Source organism: Barbus barbus, assembly GCF_936440315.1.
Source record: "Barbus barbus genome assembly, chromosome: 7".
Taxonomy (NCBI): Eukaryota; Metazoa; Chordata; class Actinopteri; order Cypriniformes; family Cyprinidae; genus Barbus; species Barbus barbus.
The window spans coordinates 34560263-34581734 of record NC_136735.1 but is presented as its reverse complement, the minus strand read 5'-3'; positions in this window follow the sequence as shown (position 1 = coordinate 34581734).

Below are 21472 nucleotides of genomic sequence, written 5' to 3'. Positions count from 1 at the left end.
AACATGTTTTCACAGTCAACAGGCTGTCAAAATATGGTGCATGATATTAAAAACACAACATATTCACGTTTGGAGACCAAACAAAAAAACTGTTTTAAAAAAAAAAAAAGTTAAGGGAAAAAATATTGGTAAAATGTTGCTTAACACAACTGAAACCAAAAAAATAAAAATAAATGAATAATCTTTTTCATTAGCACACCCTCAGATCCGGAGAAACACCCCCATTAAGCAAGAGCAAGAGAGTCTGAAAAAAGACAGTGCGCATTTGTGCAGAAAAAGAAGGAGAGAGAGAGAGAGAGAGAGAGAAGGCAGCAGAGCAATTGGAAAAGCCCCCAGAGCGTCTCTTTGTTGGTTTTAGCTGGGCCCCGGCGCTCATGCCCCGTTCTGAAGCCCAGATCTATTCAGTCTGCTCATCAAGGCAGAATACTCAACAGGAAGGAAGGAAGCGGCCCATTCTTTATACGCCCATTGTCTGACCACCGGGCTTAAGCAATCAAACAGCAATGTGCCGAGAGAGAGAGAAGGGTGAGGTGCTCGGTGGGGGCAGGGAATGAGAGCCTATGGTCTGTGTTCCATCCTGAAGTTTTTATCTGTGTCTCTGGCAGTCAGGGGCTTCCCGATTTCTTCACAGTCACAATCTGTACACATTTTAAAACGTGTTCTGATTCTGATTAAGACAACATTGGCTTTGTGCGCATTTTGAAGTATGCAGACATTGCACGTGTTTGCACCAAATGAAAGTGTTTTTGTAAAGCTAACAGCTATACAATTCTAGAAAATATTGATAGTTTTTCTTACGTTAATTATTTTTTGTTCCGCCAATATTTGACTTAAAAAGGAAACTGACTGTAGAAGACGACAGTTAATGCTAATGTGTGCTTCAGTGCCCCTTGTGGAGACGCTGGGAATGCAATGCACACGTGTGGTCTGGCACTATATTTCAGCCCTTTTTGTTAAATGAAAGACAATATTATACATTTGCAGTAAAATCATAAAAAATACAAACTTATGAGTGTTACAGTCTTGCGTGTTAAATTTGCTTCTCCCATTGTAAACTTACACCGTGACATTCTGCAGCATTCTCTCGCTCTCGCTACAAACTCAAACTGCATTCTAAAACTCGTCCTGACATTCCTGCCTGAATGAGCCTTCGGCTTTACCCAAAGGCAGGGGAAGATTATGTTTCCGAAAGAAAGAGGGATGAAATTCCATAATTGCATGGTCCTTTCTCTTCCACCCTCCTTCTCCACCTTCCCACCCTTTCTCATTTCAACAACAAGCACCAGATCTTTTCATAATTTAACATGAAATAAATTCATCATGCAATGCAGTCATTCATAGTTTTATTTTAAAATGACACTATACAGAAATTACATTATACTATGAATATTTTGACTTCAAAATAAACATTTGCTTATGAAAATAACTTGTGTTGCTTAATTATGTAGAACTGACAAGTGTTTCGTTTAATATTGAAATAAGTCAAAGTTTTATAATATTTCATAGAATAAATGTTAATTCGTTGTGGCAGTATGCAGTGTGTATGGTGGAGAAATGTGATATTATTTGTCTAAGCAATTTTATTATCTGGTAGAATATAAAATAAGAACAAAAAATACTTTAATGTAATTTAATTTATCTAAGTAAGTAAATAAAATATTCAATACAACACAATACAACAGACTTACACTGAAGGGTGAAGCCATAGCCTATAGAGACCAGAATATTAATAAGACTTGGAGATGGATTTTTTTGACCTGTGCCAATAAGCAATCACCTAGAAACCATCCAGAACACCCTAACAACCAGCATTTTAGTGGTGATTTTGCATTGTCACATTTTCTTGCTTATATATTACATAATATAGTCCTCATGGGAACTTCAAGCTTTAAATTGTTCAGCTTAATCTCAATCTTAAAAACAGTTTCAAATCAGGAACGGCATTTAGGTACACTGACATTCTCACACACACAGGATATGGACACGATTCTCTGTCAGCGATGAGAAAGCACCTCACAAGTGTGTTTCTGAGAAGCTTGTCTGCCATTTCCTGTGGAAACTAACCACACAATCCATCCACAGACAAATACGGCAATGAATAGACCACACATCGCATCGCATGCAGTGTCCCCAGAAAGTATTTGGACACTTAACATTAAAGTCACACTTAAAAATGTCATTGCATTAGAACAAAGTTCTCTAAACAATACTTTTCTGAGCCATTTTGTTCTTGAATTTAAGAGCATGTGTTAAGTTCACACAAGTTAAATTTATTATGTTAATGTTTCACAACCATCAAGTGTCACAATGTGTTTTGCCTTAATTTCAAACAGTGTATCTATTGTTAAATCATTCAAAACCTGACAAAAGTGTCCTTGTGCAATCTTTCTGCTTCTTGTTTTGATATGTTATCTAATGCAAAGCCATTCACAAATTTTAAGCCTGACACAAGTGCACAAATAATTTTTTAACAGGGCCACTGTATAAGTTACCTTTTAAATTGTCACTGAGAAAGAAAAGATAAATCTGCTTTATAATAATTGCAATGCATTAAAAATGCATATGATAAAACTTAAATGCTAAATCTTTTTGCAAGCAATTATTATGCATTTTGCTTCAATCTTGTTTTCACCTAAGAAGGTTCATCTTTGCACATGCACTCACTTGTATTCATATTTCTGCACATAAAAAAAGCTTGCACACACAAAGAAAACCTCAAAATGAGCATGCACGGACACATGGCCGTGCACTGGAATCATCATGAATCCAGGGCATATCAATTATCTCTCTTTAAAAGAGAACAGAGCGGAACCAGCTCGGGAAAAAGGTGAACTCTGGGACAGCGGGAGAAGAAATGAAAGAAGCCTCTTTAACTTATGTAACAGGCGTCACCACGCATTAGGACTGGAGCAAACTTCCTAAATGAACAATCCAGCCTGAAGGCAAAAGGAAGGAGGGATGGGGAGGCTGGGGGGAGAAAAAAGGGATGGAAGGGCAGTGGTCTTGCCTTGGGGTTAATTGAGTTAAAGGACACGAAGGAGCCCTGGAAAAGGCCCACGTGGTCGTTAGGGTTGGTGGGGGTACAGGACTAATTAGAGAGGAACACAGACAGACAGAGGCTGGAAGCCCAGCAGGCTTTTGAAGAGCGGGATCATGGATTGAGAAACGTCTGGAATCAGCGAGTCGAGGAATTTGTGTTTGCTGATCTGTTTAGTTGCTCTTAAAGGAGGTCAAATTTGATTTCATCTGAGAGATCTGATCAAACATAAAATAGTCACATTTTGTATTTTATACAAAACTTGTATGTTTTAGCTCAAAGCTAATTCAATGTTGTTAATGCTATTCTCATTGATACACATTAAAACAACTCAGAACACTTTAGCTACAATGGAATAAAAAAATAATCCCTTAACGAATACCTAGAAAGCCCCAAAAAAATTTCCCATATTGTTTGATATGGAGTAAAATTCACAAAGAAAACATTAGCAACACTCTAGAAACTCCGTAGCAATGGACTGAAAACAATGCATGGCAATGGGCACCCAAAACAGAATGGTTAGTAACCATTCAAAACTACTCAGAAATGGAATAGAAATGTGCTAAAAACACCTAGCAACCACCTAGTAATCACCCAAAACACCCAAGCAAGTCCACAGCAACCATCAGAATTCCACTTTAAATGCCCAAGCAACTTGCTAAAAAACAAAACAAAACGAAAAACACTTTACATCTTAGCAACACCCTAGTTAGTGCATAGCAACAGACTAAGAATGGACTAAAAACACCTCATAAACTGTCTAGAAATCACCTAGAAAAATGTCAGCAATCCAGCTACTGAAAAGTAATGTGATAAAAAAAAAAAAAAAAAAAAACACTGAAAACATCTCCTAAAAAAACACCTAGCAGCATCCTAGTAACTACCAAGAAACCCATGGCAACAGACTAAAAATGGACTAAAAACACCTTAGAAACTATCTAGAAACCACCCAAAAAATATCAGTAAACATTCAAAACAATCCAGCTACTGAAAAGCAATATGATTAAAAAAAACATTGAAAACACCTTAGTAACCACCTTGCAACATCCCTATAACCATCAAAACACCCTAGCAACTCCGTAGTAACTGTCAAAATCCCACATTAAATTCCCAAACAATTACCTAAAACCTCACTAACTACCCAGAACACCCAAGCAATGTGCTAAAAACCACTCAGGACACCTTAGCAACAACCTGGAAACTGCATAGCAATGGAAAACCACACTCATCCCTTTAGCAACTACCTAGCAACCACTCAAAACAGAACAGTCACTATTCCAAACAATTCAGCAACTGAATACAAATGTGTTTTAAAAAAACACTCAAAAAACCTTAGCAACCACCTAGCAACATCCTAGTAACCACCCAGTACACCCTAACAACCACATAGCAGCATGCTGAAAAAGGCCCAGAATGTCCTGCACAGCACAGAAAAACATTGCTGACATTTTCTTCAGAAAGTTTACAGATGTCGTTCTGTATGTTGTCCGGGGATCAGAGTGAGGAGAAGGCCAGCACCTCGTGATGATGTAAACAGTGTACTGGGCGTGAAGCCACACTTCTGCTGGATGGATGAGGTTGTCAGCCAAAGTGTAATCATAGTACAACACCAACACAACAGGAAAAGCAAATGCTACACAAGACTCCAACCGCAAACACAACAAACGTTCACGAGCCCTGCCGACCTGCAACTCGTCAACACAATACCACGACAAATCACAACAAATTATATTGTGTCAATTTTATTGACACATTTCTCCGAACGTGGCCAGACGAAACTCTTACTCGCAGGTTACTCTATCACTGCTCATGAGACTTGAGTCACGTCTATTGTTTCATGTAAGTGTCATGTATCAGATGTTACTCCTAAAATATATTTTTTGATAAATAAATACATAGTTGTGTAAATTTTTATAAATTATTTAAAATTTGTACAATTTTATGTAATTTAAACATTTAATATTATTTATTATTAGTAGTAGTAGTAGTAGTATTAGTATTATTATAGACTAGACGTAAAAATGTATACATGTATATATACAGTCCCCTCCATAAGTATTGGAACAGTAAAGACAAAATTGCTTTGTTGGCTGTTGAGTCAAGACATTTACAAATATGATTAAAAGATGAATATGAGACAAAACTACAGAATGTCACATTTTATTATTAGCCGTTTCAACACATAGATGTTTTACCAGCTAAGAAGTTCAGCACTTTTAGAGTTTCATCCCTCTATCTGATGAGAGCATAAGTATTTGAACAGTTGCCTCACAGGTCTTTCTAAGTGATCAGCTGTGTCCTGTTGCATTAATTCTTCAGATATTAAAAGCAGTGAATGTGTCGTATCAGTTATATCCATTACTTCTGTATTCTGAATCCTGCAATCGATGATGACACACACAAACCAGGATGAAGACGAGGGAGCTGACTTTGAGAGAAAAGCAAGCAATTTGGATGCTAAAAGAAAAGAGGAAGTCAATTAGAGCTATAGCAAAAACAAAGGGCATGGAGAAATCAAGAGTTTGGAAACCACCAGCAACCAACAACTACCTGATCGGCTGAGAAAACAGTAGTTGATGACAGACAAATCATAAAAGCTGTGAACCCTAAAAGACGTGTCTGTAAAATCACCAGCAACTTCCAGAAAGCTGGGGTGATGCTCTGACAATCTACTGTCCTCAGGAGACTTTGACACAGAATTACAGATGCTACACAGCAAGATGCAAACCTCTGACCAGCACCAAAAATAGAAAGGCAAGATTAGAGTTTGTAAAAAAGCACAAAGGTGAGCCAGAAGAGTTTTGGAACTGTGTTTATGGACCGATGAAATAAAGATGAATCTTTATCTAAGTGATGGGAAAGCAAAAATGTGGAGAAAAAAAGGGAACTGCAATGATCCCAAGCATACAGCCTCATCTGTAAAGCATGGTGGAGGTGGTGTCATGGCATGGGCATGCATGACTGTCTCTGGAACAGGCCCTCTCAACTTTACTGATGACTTAATGTATGATGACAGTAGCAGAATGAATTTGGAAGGGTACAAAACCATCTTGCCTACCAATATTCAAGAAAATGCCACCAGATTCATTGGGAAGTGCTTCATATTGCATCAGAACAATGACCCAAAACACCCTGCCAGTTCAGTCAAGGAATTTATAAGGGCAAATAAATGGAAAGTCTTAGATTGCCCAAGTCAATCTCCAGATTTAAATCCGATTGAACATGAATTTCACCAGCTGAAGAGGAGAGTAAAGGCAGAAATTCCCCAAAACAAGCAACATTGGCTGCATTAAAGGCTGGGAAAAGTATTTCAAAGGATGAGACCAAGAGTCTGGTGATGTCTATGGGTCACAGACTCACTGCTGTGATTGTGTGCAAGGGATCTGCAACTAAATAATAGCTTTTAATCTTTTATATCTGCCTTATGTTCAACTGTCCCAATACTTATGCTCACATCAATGAGTGGGATGAACTCTAAAAGTGCTGTTCTTTTTATTTGGTAAAACATGTATTTGTTGAAACGGCTAATAATAAAATGAGACATTCTGTAGTTTTGTCTCATATTCATCTTTCAATCATATTTGCAAATGTCTTGACTCCACAGCCACAATTTTGTCTTTACTGTTCCAATACTCATGGAGGGGACTGTATATATATATATATATATATATATATATTTATGTGTGTGTGTGTGTGTGTGTGTGTGTGTGTGTGTGTATACTGTCGCTGGGGTATATTTTTTGCAATAGCCAAAAATACATTGAATGGGTCAAAATTATCCATTTTTCTTTTATGCCAAAAATCATTAGGATATTAAGTAAAGATCATGGTCCATGAAGATTTTCCTACCGTAAATATATCAAAACTTAATTTATGATCAGTAATATGCATAGCTAAGAACTTCATTTGGACAACTTTAAAGGTGATTTTTTCAGTATTTTATTTATTTATTTATTTTTGCACCCTCAGATTCCAGATTTTCAAATAGTTGTATCTCGACCAAATGTTGTCATATCTTAACAAACCATACATCAATTGAAAGCTTATTTATTCATAAATCTTATGACTGGTTTTGTGGTCCAAGGTCACATATATCAGTCTAAAGCTAAAAATGGCATAGCTTAGTTCATTTGGTTGTGGACGAATTTGATGACGTTTGCTTTTTTTCTGGTATCTTCCACTAGATCTTTTTCTCATAGGAGAGATATCAGACACTCAACCTAAAGTCTCATTTTGCTGTGCATTTAATCTCATTACTTCCTGGGAAAGAACAAAAGGATATGCAAATGTTCATTTTTATTTTTCATTTTCATTGCATACAAAAATTACAAATGAGTTTTCTGAACTCTGTGATTATTTAGCATTCTTTTTTTCTTGTCAGACAACATCTAAAATTGCGGAAATCACAATAAAAATCACAAATGAGATCCCAAAAATCCCAATTGTTTCTCCAAGCCAGTAATGAGGCTCAAAGGAAATTGAGACCTTTTGGATTCTGTGATTTTTCTCAGAATAGCATTTTCCACTGTGTTGTAAGGGCTAGTGAGTAATAAAGTCTAGGAAGGGATCATTTACAGTGGGTCGTCCATACAAAAGGTGGACGACTGCAGAACCTCACAAGACCCCAAATGACACATCGTATATTTAATGACCGACTGTAAATATCCCCTCCCAACCGAACCCAATCACTCGCTCCCAACAACCAGCCAGCGGTACACAATGGCGTCCACAAGCGCAGTACTAACAACAGCATTTAACATAAACCCTTCAACAGGAACAGAGCGCTTTAGCTTTAGCAAATCATTAACCAGTCCATCACCGTCGCAACGCTACCGGGACTGGATGTGCTCTACAGCTGGTCTGAAAGCAGTAGCCATCTCTTTTGCATGCATACGCACTTATGCGCTATCTATCCCCCTCCCTCACCCGATTCAGGTCTCTTGAGGAGCAAGCAAACGGGACGGTTGGCCATGCTTTAGCATGATGGTGTTTGAACCCAGGAGCTGATTGCTGTTGACTCACGTATTTGAGTGGGTGTGCGTCTCGGCACTGATTAGCACAGTCTCCATCTGTTTCTAAACAGCAGCAACAGTTTTTTTGATCCCATTTCCTAAGAAAAGGCGTGCCTTTTTATACATTAATTTGGGCCAGACATCTCACTGATGAACAAAGTTGTTGGTGGGGTGTCGCATCTAAACTTTTTATTGCCACTTTAAAGTGTTAAAGTAGTCCTGCATGCGCCTTTGTACCAACTTTTCATGTTTGTCCTTATCTTCACAAGAAGAAAAGGGGCTCTGATGTTTAAACAAGGTTGTTAAGTTTATAGGTTCAGTCCCGAGAGCCGGGGCGCCAACTGCTTCATAAACGACCACTTTATCTCACACAAAAACGTTGCTAAATAATTTCTTCTTTATGTGAGATATATGATAGTAATGATGCCCACAGGAAAGAAAAAAAAATCACATATGAGAATGACTCAAACTGTCCTCAGATCCTGAAGGAACATTTTTCATTGAATTCTTTCCAGACCAAATGATCTGAGCTATGAATCCACATTAATTCTATAGCTCTATACACCTACTGTCTCTCAGATTATTTTAATATATTTAAAGATAGTATTTTTTGATTTTCTTCTTTGATTTTATTTATTTGTACTACTGAATGTCGACATTTGTCTCATTTTATTATTATTATTATTATATTACTGTATCCCAACATCTAAGCCTGTGTGTGTGTGTGTGTGTGTGTATGTGTGCACCTGGTATTTATCACGTCCTGGGGACCAAATGTCCCCACAAGGATAGTAATACCAGTAAATCTTAATCTTGTGGGGACATTTTTTGGTCCCCATGAGGAAACAAGCTTATAAATCATACAGCATAACGTTTTTTGAAAATCTAAAAATGCAGCATGTTTCCTGTGAGGGCTAAGTTTAGGTGTAGGGTTGGTGTAGGGCAATAGCACATACAGATTGTACAGTATAAAAACCATTACGCCTATGGGATGTCCCCATAAAACATGGAAACCCAACATGTGTGTGTGTGTGTGTGTGTGCACGTTTTTGTGACAAATGAGGACATACATTTGTATAATGACACAGGTATTACAAGGTGAAGGTGACTTTTCAGGACATTGACCCATGTCCCCACTTTTCAAAACGCTTATAAATCATACACAGTGAGGTTTTTGGGGGGAAAGTAGAAATGCTACAAACATGAAGCTCAGCTTGAAAAAAACATTTCCATGTATGCAAATCTACTAGCTATGAAATCCGTTAGAGATGTAGGACACATGCTGAGATATGCAAACACAACCTCAGAGTATGAAACCCCTTTTTCAGTTTGAGATCACTGCTCTATCTCTACCAAGCGTGCGTAAGTCACGACTGCTGTGTACGAGTGCCCTTTGAAAAGAGCCATTGAGACACGAGTTATAAACTCGAGATACACAAACCTGCAAGCCAAACATGGTCACATAACCACCATGGTAAAAAATTACCTTTTTAAAGCAACACTAAGTGAGTTGCTCAGACTAAAAGGATTTAGTATAAAACAGGTTGTGTTAAATGAGAGTTGGGCAGCTGCGATAATGAAAATATCCTTCATCACAAGGGCAATAAAAATGGGTCAGGCCACATTTCTTTAACAAACAAAGAGACGGACAGCCACCCAGTCATTCAGCGAGTAACACACACACAGACTTTCTTCCAAATGTTTCCCCATACAAAGTTACTTTCCATAAAGTATTGCGCTACGCTTGTTTCTTAAACGGATTTCCCATGATCTCCAACTAAATTCAATTAAAGCTCCATAAATCTCGTAAACTGGGATTAAACTCAAGCACATGATTAATGGACCTGTTTTATTAGTGGTTTCTCCGAACAGCTGTGGATCCCTCTGTCAGCCAATGTTTAATAATTGTGTTTGCTAAGGCAAGCATCGCTATTACTATTGCTCATAGGGTCGGGGATTTGAACCAGTCCCTAAGTATTATGCAATCCTAAGTGTTAAACTTAAGCCTGTAACGGTCTGCTATATACATGATGCATATATTGTCAAGCTTCTTGGCGAGGTGCGCTGTAATTTAAACAGTAAAAAATCCATATCTGCATCTTAAGATAGGCTCCACTCAAAACACCCAAGCAACCATAAAGCAATGTGCTTAAAACCGCTCAAACCACCTTAGCAACTGCATAGCAATACATTAAGAATCATTCAGCAACACCCTACACCCTAACAACTGCATAGTAGGGCTTGGCGATAAATCGATTTTATCGATTAACTCGAATGTGTAGTTTACGTCGACTTGTTTGAATGAAAATCGGTTTTCTCTTTAACATTCGCCGACGCTCCCCTCTGGGCTCCCATAGTTCCGAATGGGCTCAGCCCTCCCCCCGCGTGTTTGCCATATTAGAGATACACAAACATGTCCTTCCCAAGAAAGGCACAGTGTCATCCGTAATTTGGAATTGGTTCAGTTTTGCGGCGTCAGATGCTGAACAAACAACACCCCGCTGCAAAGTGTGTTTGAAGTCTGTTGCTAGCAAAGGTAGCAGTACGACCAATTTACTGCAGCACCTCAAACAGAGGCATGCTGCCGAGGGGGAGAGATGTTGCGCCCTACAAAATGAACAAGACCACAGCAGCACAAGCACACCCGCCAAAAAACAACCTACAGTCTTACAAACATTTACAAACTGTATCCGGTATGATAAGAATGTGGCCCGGTGGAAAGCAATCACGGATGCAGTCGCAATGTATATTGCAAAAGATATGGTGTCCATATATATATATACTGTGGAAAAGCCGGGGTTTATTCTCATGCTGAAAGTTTGGTACCAAGCCGCAAATATTTTTCTTAAGTTGCCTTGCTTCAGCTATATAACAGTGCATGCCAAAGGATCGCTAGGGAGCTGGAAGGGGTGTCATTTTACTCAAAAAATTCACATAATTTTATATTTATGTTATGTTACATTTTATGTTATGTTATTACATTTTCACTGTTTACGATGGCAGGGCCTGCCATCTCGTCTTTTTGGCTTATTGTTTCTGATTGCACTTTAACCCCAAGGGAGAAATCCAGATCAAATCCCAGAAGGGAAAATCTCAACAAAATAAAGTTAAAACTTGTTTTGAACAATTTCCTTGTCATCTGCAGATTTTATGTAGGGGGGGGTGGGGGATTAAATATCGTAAATTGAATTTTTTTGTGAAAAAATCGTTGTTGTTTTTTTTTTGGGGGGGGGGGGGCATATTGCCTCCAGCCCTACTGCATAGTGACACTAATAATTACTCAAAACACCTTAGCAACTGCATAGCAACACACTAATAATTATTCAGAATACCTTACCAACACCCTAGAAACTGCATGCATAGTAATGCACTAATAATCACTCAGAACACCATGGCAACACCCAAGCAACTGCATAGCAACACACTAATAATCACTCAGAACACCTTAGCAACACCCTAACAACTGCATAGCAATGCACCAACAATCAGTCAGAAAACCTTAGCAACACCTTAACAACTGCATAGCAATGCACTAACAATCACTCTGAACACCTTAACAACAACCTAAAAACTGCATAGCAACACACCCAGGACACCCAGGACACCTTATCGACAATCTGACAACTGCATAGCAATGCAGTGATAATAATTCAGAATGTCTTAGCAACACCCTAACAACTGCATAGCAATGCACTAATAATCACCCAGGACACCTTAGCAACTGCACATCAATGCACTAAGAATAATTCAAAACACCTTAACAACACCATAACAACTGCATAGCAACACACTAATAATCACTCAGGACACATTAGCAACACCCTAACAACTGCATAGCAACACACTAATAATCACCCAGGCCACCTTATCAACAATCTGACAACTGCATAGCAATGCACTAATAGTCAATCAAAACACCCTAATAACTGCATAGCAACACACTAATAATCGCCCATAACACCTTAGCAACTGCACATCAATGCACTAAGAATAATTCAAAACACCTAAGTAACACCCTAACAACTGCATAGCAATATTCTAAAAACATTTAGACAACACTAACAACCTAGCAACACCATAGTGACCACCCACAACAATCCCACCACAGCATGGTAATGTGCTAAAAAAACAAAAACAAAAAAACTCTAATCTAGTTCATTTAATGTTCCCCTTGCAGTGTCTCATATCTTATCACTCTATTGTGGATACAAAGAAAACCGTTCAGAGAAGAAGAAGAAAAAAAAACTTCATAAAATAAATTAAACCTCTTTTTGCATCGTCCTTTTATGGCTCTGACTTGACCAAAAAAAAAAAAAAAAAGCAGCTGCTCTAGTGTATAAGGAGGTGTAACAAAAACCAGATGCAGCAGCGGGAAGAGCAGAGCAGTCTGGGATAAGGGATTAGAGAGTGTCACACCATTCACCTCCACTGCAAGAGGGGGCCTGTTAGTGGATTGGAAACATGTTCTTATTCAATAGGTGGAAGGATACAGGGTGGAGACAGATATGTTGGGAGTTTAAAACCAGACATCAATCCAAAATCAAGCATAACACAATTATATACCAAACAAATAATTAATTACCAAACAAAAACGTTGTATTACTATTGTGACTCTCATATAACTCTCATATGACTGTGTTAGTGTCTACACTCATTTCAAATCAGTATTTATTACCTTAGCAAATGGTACAAACTCTGATCACAAAACAAACAGCACACACAAAAGGGGATTAAAATGACATTTTTTTTTAATATGAATAATAATTTTGGTGAACAGTTTTGATATTGAATTAAATATAAGTACATTTATTATTTCTCATGTCTGCCATCTTGAATTTTTTGTTTCACTGAGCTTGTTGCAACCATGCAGAACTTGAATTTCTAAAGAATGTCCGGAAGTTTGTTTGTTTTTGTTTTTTGGGGGTTTTTTTTTTCAAATGCATCATCAGTATAAAAGGGAAATGAAGAGTGCAAAAAGTGTTTGTTTGCATTCCAATGCAACTTTTAATTCAGTGTCCATATCCTGCTGAGTTAACTTTATCTATTCAGCATTTCAGTCTAATTGTCACCTTTATTGTTTTTGTATATAATATCTAAGCAGGTTTAAAATGACAGTTTAAACTATAGGAGACAAATAAAATTGTACTTTAATTCAATCTGAAATTTTCATGCAATCCAGATTTCCTCATTTTGGCTAAACAGCAGAATTACTGATTGGCATGAAGTTACAAGCAAAAAAAAAAAAAAATAGAATAAAATAAAAGAATTAAATGATTCAACTGTTGAGTCTGTCAAAACGAGTTTCCTACCTGCGTTTCTGACTTGTTGAAATCATTTCTGACCTTTACCTGCATCATATTCTCTGACTCACACTTACTTTGTCCTCAGTTATTTCCACACTTCCACAAGAAATCTGGTCTTAATGAAAATGACTACATATTATGTCAGAGGCTCTACAAATCAAGCAAGCAATAAATAAACCTTAATGTTGATGTTGTCTGGATCTGCTAAACCTCATCTTCTCATCACAGGAAACTGACACAACCCACGCACACTATAACAGCTCATGCTGAAGGGCATGGCATTGTCTTTTCTTGTCTCATGATAGAGACAAACAATTGTTTTTCACAAAATGCACAATCAAACTCTGATGCAAAAATGGCCAACTAGCAGTCAGACTTGCATGAAGTCAGACTTGATTAACTAGTATCACATTCAGCTTTTAGCTAAACATATAAACCCCCAAAATGGACACTTTAAAATTGTCTTAATGTCATTGAATTGCATTGCACTGTTTAACTGGCATGCATTTTTTTTTAAGATAACACAAGCATGACATTTCATAAAAAATATTTGGCTTAACTAGCTAAGACTAACTAATTTAAGATACAATCATGGCAAAAATAGTGAGAAAAGGTAGTGTAATCATATTTTGTCTACAGGGGGCAGCTGCATTAGTCACAATGTTAAGAATGTGTATTAAGAACTAACTTGACTGACTAGCAGTTAACAAAGTGGTAATCAGTCTTACTTTTCAGATTCAAATTAGACCAATAAACTATTTATGTAACTGAATTAACTTAATAAGACTAGTCTAGTAGTTTATGCAACTGGCCACATGTGACACTCACATAATTCTACAAATCCATGAAATGTAAATAGAAATTTCCATGATGCCCAGAGGAGCCATCTGTGACTGATTGGACAATAAAGTCAGGACAGCACACTATCATACACAGCACAAAAAAGTGACGTTTCGAGTGGTTTCCTGTAATGTTATTATATCAAACCAGCAATTTCCGAGAGGATTTGGGGCTGCTTCTCTAGGTCCTCAGGCACCAGGGAGGTCCAACCCATCCTGCCAATATGGTCTGCGGGGAAAGCTGGTCCCAATATCTGCACACATGAAAACATTCCTCTGTTGATTTATTTTTAGACCTAATCTCAAACAGATTTCCACGTTGAGCAAGTCGGCTGGGACCGAGAGCGGCTGCACCCAATCCGTGGAAGCATGGCCCCTCTGAAAATTAATGTTATTCTGTTTTTCTTCTGGGGATTTGAATTCTGTCACTTTCCACTCGTTTGGTGGTAAGCCAGCTAAGCCTGAAAAAGCTGTAGTTTAAGGGACAAGCAAGCAAAAGATTTGTTTGTGACACTGGGAAAAGAGGATTGGCGTGTTGGAATGTGTAAAGTACTTTATTATTCCCACAACTCCATGAAATATCCTTTCACAGCCTAGTGTCGGATTGTTTAACGGACAGGAGAGTAAATTTCTTCAGACACAATAACAACCTTTTTATAAAGAAGGCTGTTCTTGCTTGTGCAAAATGTGCCGGAACTGTTCTAGGGTCTTCTGGATGGTCACTCAGTGGTTCCTTACTTATCCAAGCCCACCTTCGAGTTACTGTGATATTCTGATCCTTAGATACGCCTCGGGTCCCTGTTTCAAAGAAAGGCAGTGGGACTTTTCGTCTTGTTTTATCATCCGCCAAACAAAAATAGTAAAATCATTCTCTCCTCAACAAGCCACGTGATTTGAGGTATCATTCATGCCTATAGCTGAAACAGTGCAGTATGAGTTATGCACAGAAGTTTAATACTGGGGGCTAAAGGTTTGTTTACATAAGTTTGAGCAAGCAACATTAATAATGATTTGCAATCAGAGGTGCTAAATACGACCCCAGGTACCCTATGTCCTTTGTCCCTCCAGGCTCACCTTGTCAGCCTCCCAGACTTGGAGGCAAAGCCATGTTAGAACAGCACTCATGTCTCCAACTAGAGGAAATTGATCTCTCAAGTCTGTCACACAACTATGAAGGGGCCAGGGGCTCAAGTGTCAGGTTACCGGAGGCAGGTGCAAACCCACCACTGGGGCCGCGAATGGCAAGTGAGGTGAGGAAGCGTGACTTTCCTGTTAACATTCCCCGCTAAGTGTCCTAAAACCTAGTCAAACCCCCTAAACCCTACCACCACTGGTGCAGTATTCACATAGAAATGTCTGTGCAGTATTCCCACTGGGTCAGCACTGCAGAAAGAAAGTTGTAAATAGTATGAAATATGGCCAACATGCCTTGGATTTCTCCAGCTCCGGTATACCTGAAGAAGGAAAAAAAAAAGGACCCTCTCCTGCCAAAGGTATCGTCTGCGAAATTAGCACAGGTGCAAGGTTTCGCACAACAAAGGGCTCTTTGTGAGTAGACATGATCGTGTTTTGTGACTGGGTTTCAATTTGGGAAAGAAAATGTAATATCTTAGAGAACAAACATGGTTAGTTTGAAAAGCATGGTTGGAGTATCTGGGTAGTGATAGACTACAATTAACACCGGTTGTTAAGAAATAAGTCCCGGCTTACAATGTCATCCGCACATCGGGAACAGAAGCATGAACATTTCTGGAGAGAGGCCAATCCAAACAGATTTCCTTTCACTTGGCATTCCAGCTTGATTAATATTGAAGGTAGGGTCAGGCGGTAAGGTTTACTGCGTAAATATATTTACACAAATGGCAAGACATTATTTCAAGTGCATAAGTGTGGTTCTTTCCTTTCCAAATGGTGCCTGTCAGCGTTAGTTTTGGGCATTTAACAAGACTCTCTTTGATTGCTGTTGTTTTTACACTACGCTACGATCAATAGGCGTGCAGCTAGTTCAGCCAACAAGCAGTAAGTGTTCAATGTTTCTCCTCATTGACACGCGTGGACCAGAGTTCCATGATGTGGCTGCTGCTAACAGCTGTCTGCAGTCAAAATAGGAAGTCCCTGTGGCGAGACAGCCCCATGCGTTCAGGCTGGAAAACCTCTCAACAACATCCTGTGGTCACCTGGACACTATGAACTAGAAGAAAGGACTTCTGCCTGAGGGCCTCTAAGGAGGAGAAGACCTGCTATTCGGTGCGTGGAAAAAGAGGAAGGCTTTGTAAATAACATCCCTGGAATCCCAGAGCGTGCTTGCTTTGGAGTGCTCTCCCCCTTACCAAAAAGGCTGAAGGGGAAGAATCGGATCACAGGCAGTCTTGGGTTGTCACCTGTCTGGGAAGTGAGGGGGATGAATGAAGACTTAACAGAAAATTAAAGAGAAGGAAGAGGGAGCAAGACAAAGAGAGAGAGTCAGAGATGGAGAGATAGAGAGAGAAAACCTCCCAGGTACTCTGGTACTTAATTACTTCTTAGAGGATAAATATTTCTTTAGTTACAGGGGTAGAGAGACAAAGAATGAAGAGCTGTTCCAGGAGTGATTATCTCTCCTTTTCAGGTGTTTTTGAACATATTAAGAGCTCTCATGTTTCTGCCGGATAGCTCCCAGAAAAAGCACACTACTTTATGTTAAGTGGAAATTAGAACAACAAACTGGCCAAATGCAGATGCAGAGCCCGTTGAGGCTTAATTTTCGAGGAATTGCTCATCCAAAAATTTAAACCATCCACATTGCTGTGTAAAGCTTGATTCAAACGTGACAATATTTGACTCTCTGACAATGAAAGCATAGCGCCTGGTGGTCTTGTCTGTTTAGCACCGTCACAAAGCAAGTGAACGTCTATGATTAAATTTAAAGAACAACATTCTCATCGTCTGGTCATGCTAGCAGGCCCTGTGAGGGACGGGCATTCATATGGAAACTGTATGCAATTATTTACAATCCAAACCTATTCAGACTTGGGTGGAAACCATGTGTTGGCCCCCCATGGTTTAAAGCTTCCCCTTCCTGTCCACACTAATAGCCTATTCATGGCAATGTGCACCTCAGAGACTGTTGGCTGGGCTGTTATTGGCCTTTATGAAAGTTAAATGAACAAGGCGCATAGGAAACTATAGTGGGCTGCCGGTTTGCAGAGGTCCAACCTCATTGTGGCTTTTCTGTGCAGGATGGAAACATTACTCTGTGAGAGGTTTCATGTCTTGCCGTTTCTTTTTTTACAGAGAAGACTTTATTTGTGATAGTCAGCAATCTTCACAGCATGTCTTGCTATGTTGCATGTTTTCAAGAAAATAAGATTTTTGAAAAATTGAAAGTGGTGCAAAAGTTTTTTTTTGGGTGGTTGTCAAGGCTTGCTAAATAGTTGCTAAGGCATTCTTGGTGGTTGCTCCTTGGTTCTATGGTGTTTTTAGCATTTTGCAATGTAGTTCCAATGGTGCACTTGGTGGTTTCAAGGGAGTTGAACTAGTTGCCAGAACATTGCTAGATGGTTGCTAATATCATGTTCTATGTGGTTTTTAGTGAATTGCCATGCAGTTGCTAGGAGGGTTGTTCGCGATTCAAAAATGAACTGAGAAATGCGTTTAAATCTCCAGTTCTAATCCTAAATTGAAATCGAATTTGAATTCATGTGACAAACTGAATACAGAATTCCAAATGTAATGTGTAAATGTAATTCGCTAAAATTCAAAGAAATCCATTCTAGTATAAAAGCCAAGTTTTTAAGGAGTTTTAAATGATGACATGTCAAAGAATCAAAACAAAATATATATATATATATATCTCTGAAGGACTATAAGAGCTATGTTAAAATTCACCTCTCTGTGACAAACTTGACATTTCTCTGCGTTGTGAGCCAACACAAGGTCCTCAGAAAGCAGAACGTCTGCTGAACCATCTTTACAGGACAAAAGGCATTCAGAATCATTAAAAAACCGGACCAGAGAAAACCTTTTCTTTCCTCTTGAACTCCCTGCACTTTTTTGGACGTTCCGAAGCGGCTGCCCTAAAACGGGGACACCAGATGCCGGAACAAACCGGCCGCTTCATTCTCACAATGCCACAGATTGTTGGTGCCCATTGCTTCAGAGAAGGAGGAAAAGGATTGGGAGAGGGGGGGCATTGGGTGGCAGAGACGGGACTCTGCCAAGTGGTAAGGTTGCCAAGTGTTGGTCTGGTGATGGGCGGAGCTTGTCACAAAAGGTGGGTGGGGGACGTGGTTGCAGTGTGGAGATTAATGCTGATTTTCAGAAGGCCTGTAGAGGCCATTGGTGGCATCTTATTAGAATCTCCACAACAACATAGTCTCAGACAAAATGGATGTGTAATCTTTTGCAATAACTGCTATTAGAAATGTGTCACTAAAAGCAAAAATAAGTTGTGTTTTGCTAATGCAATCATCACTATTATTAATGCTCACATTCTTTAGGATTTTAATAAATTCCTAACCCTAAGTATTGAACTACCTAACTTGGGAGTGGACTCTTCTTACTTGGCCCCAGTAAGATGCCTCCTAGAAACACTCAAGGTCACCCTAGCAACCACAGAAAAAAATTAATAAATAACAAAGCAATTCAATTTTAGCATCCCAGCAACGACTTCAGCTGAAAGTTTAAAAAATGTATTTTATTTATTTGTGTAATAAACTTTTTGCCAATTGCCAATTATGCCATTTTTTAAAACTGCATACTCTGTATACTATAATACATTTCTGTAAGAAAGCACTGATGATTTTGAGTTAAAATACTACATCATAGCTGCAAGTATTAAAAATTTATTTTTTTAATTAAAATACCTTGAAAGAAATCACATATTAAATCTTCAATGTAAGAAACCTTTTTAATTATCTTTTTTTAATTAAAATAATTGCATAAACTATGCCAATTATGAAATCTATGCATACTATAATACATGTAGGAAAACATTGAAAAATTTGCGAATGGCCACAAAAAGTAGTTGAAAGATATCTAGACAAATGGAAACACCTGGTTCAGTACGTTGAAGCATTCTCTCTTTGTGCATTACTGTGATGGCACATAACACGAAGGCTAATTCCTCATCTAAATCCTCTGAGTGGATCTTAAAGGCGTAAGCCCAGACCTGCAGTACAGTGGGACTTATGCAAACGGAGGCCCTGTTCTCTTCCACCCTGCCCTCCCTCCCCAGCAGCCGTTCAAACCTCTCCATGCTTAGGAAGTTACTTATTAAGAACCAGCGTCAGCATGCAGTGCCAAGCTCCTTTTTTCTCCTCTGCCGCTTTGGCTTCTTTTCCCGTTTCAATACCCACTGTCGTTGCCTTGTGTTTTTTGGGTTAGGAGGGGCGGTTGAGGGGGGAGTGCATGCCTGGAATGTTAGTAAGCGTCCTATTCACTCTAGGGGAGTGTTGTAGAGCAAAAAAGAAAACGAACGGAAAAAAGCAAGAGAGAGTGGGAGAAAGACAGAGCGAGGGAGGACAAAATGCCCACAACAGACTTGATGTTGATCGCATTAATGCATTGGAGTGCTGGGTATGGTGTAAATGATTAAAAGTGCTTCCAGAACTTTTGCCGTTGGCGTTGACAAAGCCGGCTCTGTTTCCTCCCGCTGCACTGCAACCCCCTCCCCCTAACACGCATACACACACACTTGATGGTTGTTTTCTCTTCAATGTTTTTTTCAGGAGGGAATGCATGCGGTGCACGGAGAGGGAATAGAGCCAGGGTCTGTCCGCAAGGGATCGAGCCAGGGGCCTCAGTCAGGGGGACCTTTTCGAGATGCTGAAGAGTGAGCAAATGAGGCATGGATGGGTCAGATGGGTTGAGAGAGGAACCGGGCTTGACGAGAAGGAGGGGAGATTACAGGTCAGGGCAAAGAGTTGGAATAAATTAAGTTCTACCGCGGTACAGAATGGTACATTGTTAGTGCCAACAGACAGACAGTGGACGAACAATCCTAGCTTTGTGTCCGGTACTGGCAGAAGGCAACCTCTCTCTTTTTCCCCTGATTTCACTCTGGATGAATCCACTTTGCGATCCCGCTATCTGTGGCTGCATTTCAGAGTTCTAGAAGAACCAGCTAAACAGCGAGGAGAGAGAGTGAAAAAAAAACTTTCGATTAATGTGCAAGGGTTTGGCTCATCAAATGTATATTTAGTATAATTTTATATATATATACATATATATAGTTAGTGGTGTTTGCAAAGGCTGCATCATTCTGACTGTCACATGACCAATTTAGACCCTTAACCATGAATATCAGACAGGTTAGTTTACCCTAAAATGAAAATGTATCATTATGTTGTTCCAAACCTGTATGACTTGTGTGGAAAAGTAGAATATTTTGATTCAAACAAATTTGAACCCCATTGACTTTCATTGTATGGCCAAAAATATCTTCTTTTGATGGCTCAGAACATCTATCTATCAATTGCATAGCAAGACCAAGGCAACAACCCAGAACTCTTTTGCATTTTTATTAAATTGTTTTGAAGTTTTGCACTGCAAAATACTATGTCTAAAAATACTATGCAGTAATGTATTTTGTTAACGTATCATTAGATTTGCATGGCGTACGCACGCAGACCGCAGGTTTGGTTTCTGAAAACTGAAAATGATGTAAACTACAACCAGTTATTGTACACTGTCATTTTTTCCATCCTCTAAAATGATAACCATCACCGCCACAGCTGCTTTTGCATATCCTATGCAAAATCCGCACCAACTGTTATGCCACGCATGTTTGCATGGTTGCTTTCTTGACCTAAGAACAGCACCTTTGACACACCAGTTCATTTGCATTATGGAAAATAACTCGGTGGAATCAGGCTGCTCAAACAAATGTCACTTCAAGGCTGTAGTATGTGTGCGAGGACTATGCTACCCCTTCTGTATAAACACATTGTGTCCTTGGGCGCAGACTGCATGCTGTGTCTAGGTTTGGGGCAAATGGCTTCACCACGTGGAGTCAATATCATTTACTGGGGACTGTTACTCAAGGAAGTGGTGGGGAAGCCCATTTCCACCACAGAATAAAAAATAAATAAAAAAATAAATAAAAGGTAATTGTGACATTATCTCATTTATCAACTCACAACTGCTCGTTATGAAATTAAAATTGTGCAATTAGAAAAAAAAAAAAAGTCAGAATTGTGAAAACGTTTTTTTTTTTTTTTTAATTCAGTGGAGGAAACAAGCTTCCGTAAAGTGGAGATCCTTCTTAGACGAAAATTTTTTTTTAAAAATTAAACAACATTA